The sequence below is a fragment of the Capsicum annuum genome, chromosome 9, assembly GCF_002878395.1.
Source record: "Capsicum annuum cultivar UCD-10X-F1 chromosome 9, UCD10Xv1.1, whole genome shotgun sequence".
NCBI classification, from domain to species: Eukaryota; Viridiplantae; Streptophyta; class Magnoliopsida; order Solanales; family Solanaceae; genus Capsicum; species Capsicum annuum.
The window spans coordinates 192,929,441-192,947,852 of NC_061119.1; positions in this window are offsets into that span (position 1 = coordinate 192,929,441).

Consider the following 18,412-nt stretch of genomic DNA (forward strand, 5'->3'; position numbering starts at 1 on the left):
ATGGTGCAGGGACCTCAAAATTAGGATCAACCTTAGTAGTAGTGTCCACATGGAAGTCAAAGTTAGATGAGTCAGAAGGAACAGGTTTACTAACCTATTTTCTTGAGTTAGTAGAAGACTGTGGAGGAGAAACTTTGGAGGATGTGAAAGCTTTGACTGTGGGAGAAGATTTTGAAGAGGAGGAGCCCTTTGGTTTAGGCTTTGAAGAAGAACTTTGAGACACAAAAGTTTGGGGGGCTTTTACCATGATAGTTTTCTTCTTCCAAACTGATCGAGGAAGAAGATCAGAAGAGGAAGCAGGAGAGGGTAAGGAGGAGAAGCGGGATCATATATACCCACAACATTTTCTTTTGATGGCTTGAAGTGCTTCAACCAATAAAGCATCTTCGCATTACTTCTTTCCTCGAGTATGAGGGGTTCTAGGAGTAGAGACAACTGGAGGGGGTTTCGTAGGAACAGTGTCTTCGACATTGACAGAGATAAAAGAGGGTTTTATCGTTAACTGAGATATCGACCTTCTTGGGATCAAGTCTACACTAGAGAGTTCATCTCTATCATTAATAATTTTAAGATCATCATCAATATTTGGAGCGAGATAGGAGGAGAAAGAAGAGGTTGTAAAAAGGATGAAGAGGGTGAAGGAATTTTGGCAAAAGGGTTTGGAAAGTTTCTGAAGACTGCTAAGTCTGTTAATTTCTGAGAAATTTGAGGAGGGATTAAGGGAGGTAAGGTGATGTTTGGATGAAGGGTAAGAGCAGTGAAGGGATTGGTGACAGAATCAGTGGAGGAAGAGGATGAAGAAGATAAAGAGAATGACATTTTGGTGAACCTGTAATAATCATCAACAATTACAAAAATATACATCTTTCCACCTCTGATCTGAAGTCTCATGGGTCCACACAAGTCCACATGAACCAGGCCAAGGCACTTGGATGTGCTAACATGGTTCTTTGACTTAAAAGAACACCTTACCTAATTCCCCCTTACACAAGCACTACATAACTTTTCTTCCTTAAACTTGGTCTTGGGTAATCCCAATACCATTTCATTAGAGGAAAGTATGTTTAGTTGTTTCAAACTTGCATGTCCAAGTCTTTTGTGCCAAAGGAGGGGATCAATTTTTATTGCACTTAGACAAGTTAGCTCAGGTCCTGGTATTGCCATTATGTCTGTTTTATATATATATTTGTATCTCCTTGCAGTGAGCACAATTTCTCTAGTGTCCATCCTTTTGACTTTAACCCCTGTAGTAGTAAAAATCACTTTATTTCCTTTGTCACATAATTATGAGATGCTCAGCAGATTATGCTTCAATCCTTCCACAAGATAGACATCCTCCAATGCTTTTGACTCAGATGAGCCAATTCTTCCAACTCCAGTAATGATTTTCTTTTTTCCATCACCAAAAGAAACTCCTCCTTCATCTATTTTGGAGAGTGAAAGAAACTTTTTCTTATCATCAGTCATGTGTCTTGAGCAAGCACTATCTAAGTACCAGTGCCTCTTGTTTCCTTTCACCTTCTCCTAAAAAAGAAATCAATGGTTAGACTTAGGAACCCAGACAAGCTTGGGTCCTATTTTATAAGTAAAAGGATGAATTAGCTTTCTTCTAGTCCATACAGGCAACATAAAGTGCAACCTGTTTCTCTGACCAGAACAAGTTTTGTTCCTTTTGATCTGAGAAATTCTATTAGCCAGGTTTTGACTGTTTGTCCTGCTTTTTCCAACCACTGGACATTCGGTGGGATGTCCAAGGTTTCCACAAATATAACATAAATCTTTAGGATCATCAAAACTTTTTTGGAATCCCCAACCAGCCTTTTCATTGTAATTTCTTTCACTTAATTTGTGAACAATTCTTGAGGAGTTTGTCCACCTATTTTCCCTTTCAAGTTCTAGTTTTAGTTTAGAAACTTCTTGACTAAACTTATTTACTTTTTCAGTTAAATCATGGTATTCTTGTTTGTATTTAACTAGCTCAAGTTCTGCATTTTCTTGTTCTTTACTCATGGTCTTTTTTCCATTTTCAGTGAGAGTTAATTTTAGAACTTCAGACTTAAGATTTTAAGTTCTGCAACATGTTTCTTTAGAGTGCAATTTTCCTTGTCAACTGTACCTGAGCAAGACTTTAGATCAATGAGAACAAATTTGAGGCTTGCAAGACTATTGAACAATTCATCCCTATCAGAGATTAACTCTTGGAAATCATCAATCAATGCACTCATCAAGGAAACAAGTTTTGGTTTTCAAAAACAATTGCAATTTTTTTTTGAGTTCGAGAATACTTACTTCAGAACCCTCATCGTCTTCATCTAAGTCTGAATGTCCAAGAGCCATGAATGTATCATCAACTTCATCTTCATATGAATCAGATCCCCAAGATGCTATCATTGCATGTTCTTCCTTCCTTTTTGCCTTCAGTTCCTTTTCAACCATTTCCTTCTTTCATTCTATTTCCCAGACTGGACAGTCTCTGATCTGATGATCAGTTTTGCCATATTTGTAGAACCCATTTGAATTGTTATTGGAACGTTTCTTAGTACTTATTTCCTTCTTCTTCTTAAAGAATTTGGTGAAATTCTTAGTTATGAAGGCAACTTGCTCCTTGTCAAGTTCAAATTCCTCATCACTATCAGAAGCTTTCAATGCTAAGATTTTCTCAGGAGCTTCTTGTTCTTTGGTCCATCAATTTAGATTTCATAAGTCCTTAAGTTCCCTACTAGTTCATCCAGGGTCATGCCTTCAAGATCCTTATTTGCCTCCCTGATTGCAGTCACCTTAACATTCCATACTGCAGGTTCTTATGATTAGTGAAAATATCAACATGTACCCCATAAAGGTAATGATGGCAAATCTTAAGTGCAAAAACCACAACTGCCAATTCTAGATCACATATATTATAGTTCTTCTCATGGACTTTCAATTGTTTGGATGCATGAGCTACAACCTTATTGTCCTAAATAAGTACATAACTATGTCCGACTCAAGACACATCACAATATACCATAAATCTCTCTATTCCTTTGGGAAGGGTCAAAACAGGCACCATAGTCAACTTGTCCTTCAATCTTTCAAAACTATTTTCACACACGTCAGACCACAAGAACCTTACCTTTTTCTGAGTCAATTTGGTAAGTGGAGCAGCTATAGATGAAAAACACTACACAAATCTCCTATGATATCCTACCAGACCCAGGAAGCTCCAGATGTTGGTTAAAATTATAGGTCTTTACCATTTCTTTACTGATTTAACCTTCTGTGGATCAACCTTAATCCCTTGACCCAAAATAATATGACCTACCAAACCTATTTATCACATCCCGAATTGAGGCCTGACCGTGACAGGCACCCTAAGTCTACCAAGAAATGAGATAACCCCGTAGCCTTACATCATAACCATAGTATATAAAGAATTTTTAGAATTCAACCCATAAAATGAAAATGTCTGGAAATAAGTCAATGCCAAAATCTATCTCCCTATCGGGTGGTATTCCTAGGAGATCATCGGGAAAGACTTCTGAGAATTCATTTACTATATGAACAGACTAGGGAGTAGGACTCTCAGCATTGGAATCTTTAATCCAAATAAAATGATACAAATAGCCCTTATATATAAGCTTATGGGCTCTAAGATAAGAGATGAATTTCCCTTTTGGTGCTAAGGAATAACCCTCCTATTCTATCATAGGTTCATTCAGAAAAGAGAAAGTAACCTTTCGGGTTCTACAGTCTAGGACAGCGTAGCATGAGTGGAGCCAATCCATTCCCAAGATGGCATCAAAATTAATCATGTTAAGCTCTATAAGATCTACCACAGTGTCATGGTCACAAATAGTCACTATACAATTTTTATACACCTTCCTAGCTACCACAAAGTCACAAACAGGAGTAGATACGAAAAAAGGTTCCAAAATAACTTCAGGCTCAAACCCAAAACTAACTTCCACATACGGAGTCATATAAGAAAAGGTAGACCATGGGTTAAAAAACACATACACATTATGGGAAAATATCTGTAACATACCCGTGACTATATCTGGGGAAGCCTCTGCATCCTTGGGGTTGGACATGATATACAATTGGTTGAGACCACTTTCGGTAGCTAAAGCAGCGCCCTTAGGAGATGGTGGTGGTGCGGAGGAGTTTGCTTGAGACCTGGCGCCTCCAACATTTCCTTTCACCATGAGACAATCCCTCTTGAAATGGCCTGGCTGACTACAGGAATAACAAATAAGATTCCCAAACTGAAATGGCCTTGGATGATCTTTTCCATATCTTTCATAATGTGGGTATGACTGAGAAGTATGAGCTACACTTCCCTGAGACTAAGTACCTTGCATTCTCGATCCCTGGCTATGCTGAAAATTCTGGGACCGCCAGTCAACTGGAGGTCTGGGCGTTGGGGCACTGGGTATGACTCCAAAACTTTTTCTTCAGCCACCTGTTACCCTAATTACCATCTTGGTGCTGACTATAGTTCTGGTATACTGGTCTGGCCCTCTTGGCCTGTCTATCTTTCTCCCTTAGTTCAGTAACCCTTTTTTTCTGTTCATTAACCTGCTGCATGTGAACTGCCAATCTGGAGAAGTCCATATCTCTATTCAAAATTACATTTTTTCACTCCAACACCAAGTCATCCGAAAGACCGGATACAAACTTTCACATATGGTCCCTCATATTTCCCACCAATTCTGGAACATAATTGGATAGTTGATTGAATTTCAGGGTGTACTCCTTGAAGCATATTTTCCCTTATTTCAAATTTATGAACTCTTCAGTCTTGGACTCTCTAAACTCCTAGGGAAATAATCGGCCCAGGAAAGCTTCCACAAATTCACCCCACATAGAAGGCTCAACATTTTAACCTTTTGAATCTTCTCACTCATTGTACGTGGATTTGCTACCTCCTTAAGTTTATAAGACACTAGTTCTACCCCTTCCACTTCATCCACATGCATCACTCAAAAAATTTTCTCCATCTCATCTACAAGCTCTTGTGGACCCTCCTCCCCCTTTGTACCAGTAAACTTAGGCGGGTTTAACCTCATAAACTAACTCACCCGTGTAGTCTCAGATGCACCAGATGCAGACCCAACATCTTCTGACTGTCAACTTTGTGAAGCCACAAACTATGCAATCATATGTATCGACTATCTGAACTCAGTATTTGATATCTCTCTCTGGGGAGGTTGGGTGTGATTAGTCCCAGATTAGGGAGACCTAGGTAGACTAGTCTAAGTAGGAGAGACTCCCAGAATAGCAACAAATTTTGGAGTATAAGCCCTATTACGTTTCCTAATCCCATGGGTAGGACAGGCATCTTCAGTTTGGGCATTTTGATCATTGGACCAATGTGGAGTCATGATAGCTTTTCTGAAATACAAAAGACCATTGAGTAGGGGACATTTAAGACTCTACAGCAAGAACTAAATCACAAAGAAAGGAGACATTCTTAAATGCCTAGTAGCCTCTTATTTATAAGCGTGGCATGCTACACACCCATAAATAAGACTCTACCTGATGTAATTTCGTAGACACCCTAGGACCATGAATCATGCTTTGATACCAAATTTGTCATGACCTATGTTGGGACCCTAGCCATGATGAGCATCCCTAATCATATTGGCTCGAACACTTCTCTCTAACTGGTACATCATTAACACCATTCATACCAATAAAGAAAAGATGCGTGACATAAACAAAATAGAATCATGGTCATGTTCTGAGTTAAGTATATCAATACGAAAGAAGATCTATCAAAATCTAAACAACTTCTATTTCTGTCTGCAAAATCTCTATTACATACAATATTATCAAACTAACTAAAATTGGGACAAGGCCCCTAGTGGACTAAAACTAAGTAAATAATGAGTATCTAAAAAGAAATAGGCCTCCTGAAATAAAGAAGGCTCACCAACTACACACTTCACTTCTGTCTGAAAACTCTACGACTTAGCAACACCTCTAGACTGAGCCTTAGACCCTAAAATATAGGGGGTCAATACAATTGTACTTGTACGTAGAAAAATCCAATAAAAAATATGCATTTATAGAAAATATAATTGAGAGCATCTTCTTAAACCTCTTGTCATCTTAAAACAGTTAGAAACACATGGGAAAATCTGAAACTTTAGAAACACATTTAGCAATTCATGACCTTACTCTTTATCTTACTTTTAAGTCAGATGGTAGACCCTATAATTCTGCTACCCTATGGGCTATTTGGGATCCATCCTTGACTCGATGGCCAAGACCTCAACCCAAGTTTTTCACAAATGTTGGAGTTTCTGCTTATTGTATTATGCCCTAATGCCGTCCCCAGCATACAATTTTCCTTTCGGGTATCATAAACCAGTGTCGGCAAATCACAGTTTTGGGCAATGAGTCATTTGACTCGTGCCTTCTTTGGGTAACCTTCTAACTCTCTTAAGCCCAGTTTTAGATTCTTTAACCTATATCTTCTTTGAAATATTCTTTCTAACTTAAAAACCATTAGGCACTAATATCATACCCAGACTTGCAAGTCATGTCAAAACATCTCTACTACCCTTATCTTACTTAAAAAAATATTTATTGACCACCCAAAATGATTTCATTATCAAACGAAAGTTCACCATTCAAAATATTCATAATCAACAATTTTTCTTTGAAATACTTTTATGTACGGTGGTCATCTTTTTCAATCTCTTTTAAACCAATCTAAATAGGAATCATGATCATCATAAAACAAGTAAATCACTTTTCCATTACCTCATGAAAATAATTCAATGGATACATAAAAAGGCTCAAACGTTTAACAATGTTCGTAACCCAGTCTCAACATGTGAAATCGATATAATTTCATAGTACAAGAGGGAATTACATATCCCATGCACTCATTTAAATTCACAATCTTAGCATCATCATAGTCACATGATAACATTTCAAATTGAGGGCTTCATACCATAATTTTCACAACACTTCATTGTGATGTAATAATTTCAACACAAGTTTATCAATGATCTTGAAACAACTTCGTATATACATATATATATATCCTTTAAAACAAATTTAAAAACCGAAAGTCAATGCCCATGGGGTTTTGGATAGTCCTGTGTACCTTAGATTACTTGGGAGGGAGAGTGTAACCCGAATCTTGTTTACGTTCTTGAAATTCTTGACTTCAAAGATGAACTCTTGATCTCTGGAGGAGGGACTACGGTTTTATTTTAGGATAATAAGAGTAGTTTTTGAGGATATTTTCCCTAAACACTCTTTAATTTCATGTTATGGCAGAGTTATGACAAGGGAAAAAGATTGAATTTCCCTCCCCAAGGCTAGTTATTTAAAAGAATTTGTAAACTGGTTGCCGACGAGGTGCCCAACGCGATGCGTCAAGATCGTTCGGTCCACTATTTCATAGATGCTAGCATCGATGTGGTGCGTCGACTTCGCATTGGGCTACTATTCCCAACATCCAAACACAACCCAAACATTGTTTGAAAAATCTAAAACTTTACCGAGACATCCCCCTTACTTCCCCAGACATGAATCAACTTAAAAATCCATATCTTAAGGTTGGAAAAATCGATTTAGAGGTCATACAACTTTAGGATCTTAAAATATGACTAAGTCCTTTTTGATCCTTAGGAAATTTTCAGGTGATTAACCCCTTAAGCATGCTACGACTTGAGTTATTAAATGAAGGATACCACGTGGTGTTACATTAAAGTAAAATATTTTAGACCCGATGGTACTTCCCAAGAGATAGCTTTGCCTATATGAAAATGGGAAATGATTAATATGGACTTCATCACAGGACTTTTGAGGTCCCAAAACAAATATAATTCTATTTGGGTAATTGTGATTCGGCTAACCAAGTTAGCTCACTTTCTTCCTGTGAGGTCTAACTATTTGGGAGATGATTATGCCAAGCTGTATATCAAAGAAATAGTTCTTTTACATGGAGCAACTGTGTCCATTATATCCGATTGAGGTACGCAATTCTCTTTGTAGTTTTGCCAATCTTTTCAGAGGGGTTTAAATAGTCAAGTGAATCTGAGTACTGCATTCCACCCTCAGACCGCTGGACAAGCGGAGTGTACCATTCAGACCCTAGAGGATATATTGAGGGCTTCTGTAATTGACTTCAAAGGTAATTGGGTAGATCATTTTACATTGATAGAGTTTACCTACAATAATAGCTACCATGCCAGCATTAAGATGGCTTCTTTTGAAGCACTCTATGGGAGGAGATATAGATCACTGATTGGGTTGTAGAAAGTGGGTGAGATGTGGTTGTTTGGGTCTGATCTCGTTCATCAGGCAATAGAGAAGGTGAAAATTATTAGAGAACAACTTAAGACAACTCAGAGTTGCCAGAAATCCTACGCCGATGTTAGGAGAAGGGAGCAGGAATTTGAGATTAGAGATTTGGTATTTTAAAAGTCTCCTCTATGAAGGGAGTCATGCAATTTGGGAAGAAAAGAAAGTTGAGTCCTCGCTTTATAGACCATATCAAATTGTGAGAAGGATAGGTGGGGTTTCTTATAAGTTAGAATTGCCTGCAAGTCTGACTTCTATTCACCCAGTATTCCATGTGTCTATGTTGAAAAGTGCATTGGAGATCATTCCCTAGTATTTCCTGTTGAGGAGATCAAAGTGACCGACTCTTTATCATATGAAGAAGAACCTATTACTATGTTGGACCGCCAAGTTCAGAAGTTAAGGAATAGGGAAATAACTTTGGTTAAGGTTCTGTGGAGGAATCAAAAAGTTGAGGAAGCTACTTGGGAATCAGAATATGATATACGGATTAGATACCCAACTCTCTTTGAGACTATTGATGACGACCTAAATGGTACGAGTTATAACCTGCTCTCTTTATTTTTTTCCCTAGTATGCTTAAAATCATTCTTGTTTGTGTTCCGAGCCATCATTCGGGGATGAATGATCCCAAGGGGGGATAATGTAACACCCCATGATACCCTTGATTTAATACCTCACGTCGTAGCATGCTTAAGGGGTTAATCACCTAAAAATTTCCTAAGGGTCATAAAGGACTTAGTCATATTTTAAGCTCCTAAACTTGTGTGACCTCTAAATCAATTTTTCCAACCTTGAGATATGGATTTTTAAGTTGATTCATATTCAGGGAAGTAAGGTGGATGTCTCGGTAAAGTTTTAAATTATTCAGACAACGTTTGGGATGTGTTTGGATATTGAAAATAGTGGCCCGATGCGTCCACGCACCGTGTTGATGCTGGCGTCGATGAAATAGTGGACCAACGCGATCTTGATACGTTGCATCGGGTAATGCATCGGTGCCCAGTTCATGAATTCTTTTAAATAACTGGCCTTGGGGAGGGCAATTTAGTATTTTTCCCCCGTCATAACTCTGACATAACACAAAATTAAAGAGTGTTTAGGGCAAATATCATCAAAAACTACTCTTAGTATCCCAAAAGAAAACCCTAGTCCCTCCCCATAGATCAAGAGTTCATCTTTGAAGTCAAGAATTTCAAGAATGTAAACAAGATTCAGGTTCCACTCTCCCTCCCAAGTAATCTAAGGTACACGGGACTATCCTAAACACCATGGTCATTGACTTTCGATATTAAAATTTGTTTTAAAGGATATATAAGAATATACGAAATTGTTTCAAGATCATTGATAGACCTGTGTTGAAATTATTACATCATGATGAAGTGTTGTGAAAATTATGGTATGAAACCCTCAATTTGAATTGTTTTCCTATGACTATGATGATGCTTAGATTGTGAACTTAAATGAGAGCATGGGATACGTAATTCCCCCTTTTACTATGAAATTGTATTGATTTCAGATGTTGAGACTGGGTTACGCAAATTGTTAAATGTTTGAACTTTTTATGTATACATTGAATTATTTTCATGAGGTAATGGAAAAGTGATTTACTTGTTTTATGATTATCATGATTCCTATTTAGATTTGTTTAAAAGAGATTGAAAAAGATGACTACCGTAGATAAAAGCATTTCAGAGAAAAATTATTGATTACTAATATTTTGAATGGTGAACTTTCGTTTGATAATAGAGTCATTTTGAGTGGTCAATAAATATATTTTGAAGTAAGATAAGGGTAGTAGAGATGTTTTGACATGACTTGCAAGTCTGGGTATGATGATACCTATTTTTATCGTGCCTGAAGATTTTTAAGAAAGAAAGAATGTTTCAAAGAAGATATGGGTTAAAGAATCTAAAACTGGGCTTAAGAGAGTTAGATGGTTACCCGAAGAAGGAATAAGTCAAACGAATCATTTTCCAAAACTGTGATTTGTGTTGACGGGTTTATGATACCCAAAAGAGAAATTGTACGCTGGCGACGGCCCTGGGGCATAGTAGAATAAGCAGAAACTCCAACCCTTGTGGAAAATATGGGTTTGGGACTTGGCCGCCGAGTCAAGGACAGATCCCATATATCCCGTGGGGTAGAAGAATTGTAGGGTGTACCATCTGACTCAGAAGTAAGATAAAGAGTAAGGTCATGAATTGCTGAATGTGTTTTTGAAGTTTCAGATTTGCCTATGTGTTTCTAACTGTTTTAAGATGACAAGAGGTTTATGAAGATGCTCTTAATTATATTTTATATAAATGCATATTTTGTTTTGGATTATTCTACGTACCAGTACAATTGTATTGACCCCCCTATATTTCAAGGTCTGAGGCTTGCTAAGTCATAGAGTTTTCAGACAGAAGTGAAGTGTGCAGTTGGTGAGCCTTCTCTATTTCGGGAGGCCTATTTCTTTCCAAATACTCACTATTTACTTGGTTTTGGTCAACTGGGGGCCTTGTCCCAGTTTCAGTTAGTTTGATAATATCGTATGTAATAGAAATTTCACAGACAGAAATAGATGTCGTTCAGATGTTTATAGATATTCTTTCGTATTGATATACTTAACTCAAAACATGACCATGATTCCGTTTTGTTTATGTCCCGTATCCTTTCTTTATTGTTTTGAATGTTGTTCATGATGTACCAGATAGAGAGGAGCGTTTGGGCCTATATGATTCAGGATGCTCGTCACGACTAGGGTCCCGACTTGGGTCGTGACAAAATCAGTCTTGGATTTTCCTTAATAATACCTTACTTTGATTTCGCTTGAAATTAGCCTAGCTTGAAATTTATAACTTCAAAATTTTTAAGAGTTTTAAAATGGGATTTTTAATAGTAGCTTTATATATAACAGCAGAAATGGTCTTTACAGATGAAATTGGGTCATTACAGGATACCAAATGAAAGCAATTAATCTCTATCAAAGCAAGAGAAATTACTAAAAAATTTCAATCTTGGGTGATAATAAGTCTCGCAAACTCAGAGCCAACAGTCAAACATTTAAGAAAAAATGCAATTTTTTTGTTTGTGGCAAACGAAACTATCTTGCAGCTCAATGTCGAAACATAGTTAGAGAAACTTCCAATCATAATAATCCAAGAGTAAATTTGGCTAGATACCATTTGTCGGGGGGTGCGGATATAGGCGATTAAATAACTTATGAAATAGATTTATTATATATCTAATGAATCTATTTTTCTTTGTGCGTGGATATTTCTTAAATTTTGTTTCAATATTTTTTAGTGATTTATTCTTTTCGTAAGATATATTCATTAATTTGTTTGGTTTATTATTTCATCCTGTAGTAATTGCAGAGTTACAAATTTCTGTATAATAATTGATCCTAACTGTACTGTAATGTATATCTAATTCTAGATTTTCAATGTTATTTATTATCTTGTGTTGTTCTTCTCATAGTGAGTTTTTTAAATTATATAAACTATCACATGTACTTTTTTCTAGATTTTCTAAGGTTTCTTCTATCCATATTAATTTTTCTTTTAGATTCTCCATTAATTTTCTAATTTGGTTTTTATAATTAATTTCTTTATTTAGATTATCTTGATTTTCTCTAGTTTTTCTAATATATTCTAACATCTCTTAATCTGAATAATATCCTTCTGGGTAAATTTCTTGGTATAACTGTTCTATCCAATCTATGGTTTAAATTTCATAGTCTATTACTTTTTCTAATATTATTCTCTTAATATCTATAATTTCTATATCTTTAAGTATATATAAGATTAAGACTTTAAGATAATCTAGATGATCTATCTTTTAAAATTGGTTTTATTATAATATTTTATAGTTGTTTGTTTTAGCCTTAGTAGTTCTTGCATATTTTTATTAAGAAATTCTATGTATTTTATATCTTTATTTTCCATGTATTTGTCTATATTTATTTTCATCTGTTTTTCTAGTAACTGTATGTTTCTCATATCTTTTTCTAAAAATTCTATGTAATTTATCATGGTAAGTATTTGTAAGAGGAGTTAGGTAGGTATGGTATATAATTTACTCTAGTCATGTAATATTTACCAAATGCTTTTTCTAATATGATTTTTCTTATATCTACTACTTTTATATCTTTAAGTGCATACAAAATAAGTATTTTAAATTTATCTACCATCACATCAGATAAATAATTATTCATTTTCATAAAATTGTTTTTTTCAAAATATTCCCTTCAACCATGTACATAACAAAATATTGTCATCTTAGCTTACTATATACTAGATTATTCTTAAATAACATGTTCTTCGGTCACTATTAGCATGGTAATTTGGATACTTTTTTCCTTAAACAGCGCCTCTACTTTGGTTACTCCCCGCCACGGCTTCTTGCCTCATTGGTTTCACCTTTAGGATGGCATAGTTCTTAGGGATTTTTCTCCGTTTCCACTTTGCTAATAAACTTCTTAACATATTATTCTTCGAATGATTCTACTATAAAGTAACTAATATGAATTTATTTTATCATATCATGATTGTTGGGAATTATGAATTTAGCTATTCATAATCATAAATAAATATACCTGTTCGGGTAGTTTCGATATTTCTGAAGTTTGTTCCTCCATAGCTTTTTCCATTGAAATATGTCTGTTTTTTAATTAACTGAGCAAAATATTTGAATTGGAGAGAGTATTGCTTCAACACATGAAGGCTTGCTTTGCAATGCCTTCAGTTTCCTTTATTTATAAAACGAAAAAACTTTACAAGCATCTTTACACGTTTTTTAAATGTTAGCCTATAAGTCAAAAAGGCTAGTACCTAGGCTAGTACTCTAAAAAGTCTAAAGTCTTTACAAATTTCTACAAGTCTAGAAAAGTCTACATAGGCAATAATTACAATTTGTAAAGACTAAAAATCTATACAATGAATTCAATATCTTGTCTCCGTTGATGTTGTCGTATCTGCTATATTTCCATTATTACTTCTTATCTTTTCTTTCCAGCTTGCATTTTGTCTTCTTGATTTTTATTCTAGATGTACTTCTGGAATAATGTTATCTTCGCCATTACATCTTGAACATTGGTGATCTGGATATTTGTGTCCAATTATTTTACAATATCTTGTCAGTAGTCCATCTGAAATAAATCCTTTTTTAATTGCTCTTGCGGTAGATTATTTTTCTGGGTTGAATAATGTCATTATCCATTGTCTGACATCTTTCATATCTGCTTGTCGTAGCTCTTTTGAATTTGAGTAAATTATTTGATGATCTCTCGAATAATAGCTCCATATTGGGTTTCCATTAGTATAATTATTTGCTAGTTCTTGGATAATCGTAGCTAGTCCAATAAGTCTTTTATTTGCGTAGAAATCGGGTATCTCAATTCTGGGTATCTCCGATTGCTGTGTAATATCTTCTGATATAATCATATCTCTGATTAGTCCTATTTTTACAACTTGTATAACTGGTTTTATTTCGTCATATAATATCTCTGCTGGTGCAGTATAACACTTTATGTAAAATAGATTTCCTTTCGTTATCCTTTTATAGGTGGTGAATATCTTGTGTAATTCTTCCATAGCTGTTAATTCTTCTCCGTCTTGGGTGTATATGGTGTTTAATAGTCCATAGTCAAAACAAGTTTTTACTAGGCTTGGGTTAGTTTTGGGTAGTGCAATTAGTTTGTTATATCCTTGTAATTTTTGGGTAATATAGTTGGTGTTTGGTTCTTTGATGTTTGTAGCTCTAGGGTTAAGGTTTAGAAAAGTTTGTACTCTGTAGATATTTTTTATGTATTTCTGGGCTGTGTAGTTGTAAACTTTTTTATCTTGGTTCAGGCTATCTCGATATGTGGTAACTTGTGGGGGTATGAACAAGTGATCTTTTTGTGTTTTTGGTGTAAATGGTTTTTCAAATATTTTATTCATATTCATGTTCTGGTATCTTGGTCGACTAACTCCTTTGCTTGTACCTGCAGAAGTAGATTGATAAATGTTATGGGTTTTATGGAGTGTCCCAACGTCTCCTTCTAGCTCTGGAACTTTAATGTCTTCCGATCGACATAGCTCTTCACACTGCTGAGTTAGCTGATTTGTAGCTATAGACTTCAGTTTATCTTCATTAGTCTTTAGCTTTTCTATCTCATTACCCATACTGTCCACTTTCATTGAAAGCGTAGTTAGGGTGTTAAGTATTTTTTCTAGAGTATCTTCTTCTATTATTTCAGTCTGTGTAGCTTTGTCTTGATATGTAATCTGCAATAACATTTTTGTTAGTACTGATCACTTCAATTGTAAATGTGAAATTTAATATATTCAAGACTAGTCTCCGAATCTCTTTTGTTGTAACTGAATTTTGTATTTTCTTTGTTAACCACCAGCGTACCTGTGTATTATCTGTTCGTACAATAAATTTGTTATACACAATATATGGCTCAAATGCTAACAAACATTTATATAATGAACATAATTCTTTCCTATTTATTTCCCATTTTATTTCTATCTCATTGAACGTACCTGAGTAGTATCTACAATGGTGTTCTATTTTTTCTGCTTCATATCGATATTTAAGTACTCCTCCATAACTATATTCACTAGCATCTGCTTCTACTATGTATATAAATTTTCTATTTTCATCTGAAAATTGTAATTTTGGTAATTCTTTACAAAGTAATTTTATTTTTTTAACTTGTTGTTTATCTTCTTCATTGTAGTTATATTTTATATCCTCTTTTAATTTTTTTTGCAGTGGTTTTAAAGTTTCTACTAATTTTGGAATATATTCTCTTACTTGGTTTACTAATCCTAAAAATGATTGTAATTTCTTTTTTGTATCTAATTTTTCTTTCGAATTTATTATTTTTTGTACTATATGTTGTTGCATTTTTACTCCACTTTTATCTATTTGTATTCCTAAAAATTCTATCTGATTTTTCATAATTTCAGCTTTCTTTTCGCTTAGACTTATTCCTGATTTTTCTATTATATCTGTAAAATGTTCCAATAATTTTAAATGTTCTTCTTTAGTTTTTGTATATAATAATATATCATCTATGTATACTATACAATTAGATAATTGTTTAAAATAACTATCCATAAAATGTTGATAGCTACCTGGTGCATTTTTATATCCAAATGGTAATACGTTCCATTCATAAAATCCTTGTGGTACCGTAAATGCGGTTAATTCTTTAGATTCTTCTTCTAACTTTAAATGGTAAAATCCTGATTTACAATTGAATTTGCTAAAATAATTATATCCTTGTATTTGTCTTATTTTTAATATCTTATTTGGTATTGGATAATTATATGTTATAGTTTTCGCATTTAAATTTCTATAGTCAATAACCATCCTACTTTTTCCTCTTTTTTGGTCACTATGTTTATTTACTATAAATGCTGGACTATTATGTTTACTATTACTTTTCTGTATATATTGTTTTTCTAATAATTCATCTATATGCATTTTAAATTCTTTTAAATCGTCAAAATTATATGTTAGTGGTTTCTGGGTTATTATGCTATTTTTATCTATTAATTCAATTTTTATAGTTGTTTTATGTTTTTCCCATCCTTTTAATGGTTCTTCACTATACAATTGTTCTAATTTTTTCTTAATTATTTCTATCTTATTTATTGAAAATATAGTTATTTCTATTTTATTTATCAAAAATACTACTAGTTCTATTGTATCTTCAGTATTTTTTATATTTTCTAACTTTTGTGTAATTTTTTCACTTCCTTTTATCCAATCAGTTTTCTTTCTTATTTTATTATTAACTCTTTTTGCTCTCACTTTCTGTTTGCATGGTGTTGTAAACCACCAGTCTGTTCTAGTTATTATATGTGGGTATAATTTATCTAAGAATGGCATTCCTAAAAGTATATCTTTTGATGTTAGTTCATAATTATAAATTTCTTCTATTGTTAATATCTTATCCCATACTTGTATTTTTACATTCCTAGCTTTATAAGTAATTAAGCTTCCTTCATTATTAAATCCTTTAACTGTTATTGGTGTTTTTAATTTATCCCATTTTGCTTTCTGGTAAGCAATTATATCTACATAAATTAGCTTCTGCTCCTGTATCTATCATAGGCGTATAATATCTACTGTAATATCCTTCTACTACTATCTTCATTAATACATATATTTTCATTTTATGTTAAGGCTCTTCTTAAGAATAACTTCTCTTTGTTGTATGTTAAGGTTAATTGTGTATGTTCTATGTTATATGGTTTTACTTGTTCTAGCCATTTTATTCCTAATATTATATCTGCTTTTTGCATTTCTTCCTTTACTTCGAATACTATTTTTATTTTTCTAACTCCTATTATTATTTCTTTTTCTGCTATATTTTTATTATTTATTAAACTTCTTGGTAGATCTGGGCACATATCATTATCAGTTTTTATTTCTTCATTTTTTACTAGATATTTTGCTATATAATTTTCTTCTTGTCCTGTATTTAAGAGTATTAAATATTCTTTTTCATTTATTTTTCCTGTTATGTAATATTGGTTTAAATTACTTATTGAATTTATTTCATAACTTGTTCTTTTTTATGAGCTTAATGATTCTGGTTTTTCATCAGCTATTCTTTTCATTGTACTTATTCTATCATTTACTATTTCTAAATTTTCTTCTATATCTATGTCTCTATAGCTATAATCATTATAATCTATTGTTTTTACAATTTGTTCGAATGGGCTTTCTATTCGTATCTTGTTAATCTTATTTTTTCCTGTTATTTTATGTGTTGTTGTTAATACATATAAATTTTTGCATCTTGCTGTAAATATTTTACTTCCTGGGGTTAATTCTATTCCTGATATTTTTCAATATAATACGAGTGATTTATCTATATTTTTATCTCTTACTGCTACTGAATAATTTGCACTTATTATAAATTTAAATTTTTGGTAGATTAAACTTCCTTTTACGGCAGTTATTATGCTTTTTTCTATAGGTTTTATAATTCTATCATCTGCTAAATATAATTCTATTGGTGTATCTATTCCTTCTCTAAAACATGCTTTTATTAATATCTCTGTACCTCCAAGGTGTACATACTTTATTGGATCTCCTTTACTTTTTATATCATTTATTTCTTTATTAATTATTCTTTTTGTTATTAGTGGTATACTAGCTTTGCCTTTTGCATATCTACAGTCTATTACATGTTCCTTTTGGCATACTACATAATATTCGTCCTTTTTCCTAGTAAAAATATTTTTTATTGTTGGTATTTTAAATATTTTCTCTACGCTTAAATCTAATTCTTTTCCTTTTATTTCATCAAATATGTTACTGTCAAATATTATTTTTTGTTCCGTTCCTTCATCATTTAAATATACTTCCTTTGTTATTATTTTTATATCTTCTTCAGTCATTTGATTCATCTATTTCACTATCTATTTCATTATCTGTTTCGTTTTCTGAAATTTCATATATACTATCCTCACTTTCTAATTCATAATCTATATAATCTATCTGCATATATTCTGTATTATCTATTTTTATTTCTGATATTTGTTTATTTGTCGGATTTTTAGGAATTTACAAATCTTTCCACAATTATAACAAGTACATTCTTTTATAGATTTCTTTTTTCTATATGGTCTTTTGTATTTATAATTTTTTACATAATATCTTTTTCGTGGTTTCTTATATTTATATTTTGATTTTTTATATTTCTTATATTTCTTATGTCTTTTTCTTTTCTTATAATATCTTTCTTCACATCCAAATTGGGGTGCTATTTTATTTTTGCAACATGCTAAATTTTTTGTTAATGTTTTTTCCATTTTTAATTCTTCTCTATATTTTTCACATAAGTTTCTATACCATTGTTGTAAAAATTTTATTCTTGCTCCTAACGTATCTACTATTTTTGCTTCTTCCCAACTTTTTATTATCTTTGAACTAAATGGCTCGGGTAATTTATTAAAATATAATTTTCTTAACTCTTTACTTTCTTCTATACTATATGCTCCTTTATAATAATATTCTTTAAATGCGCAAGTATATTCATCTATATAACGCATATTACATATTGCTAATTTTAACATTAAATTCCTATTTGTATCTTTTTCTTCATCTTGTTCTT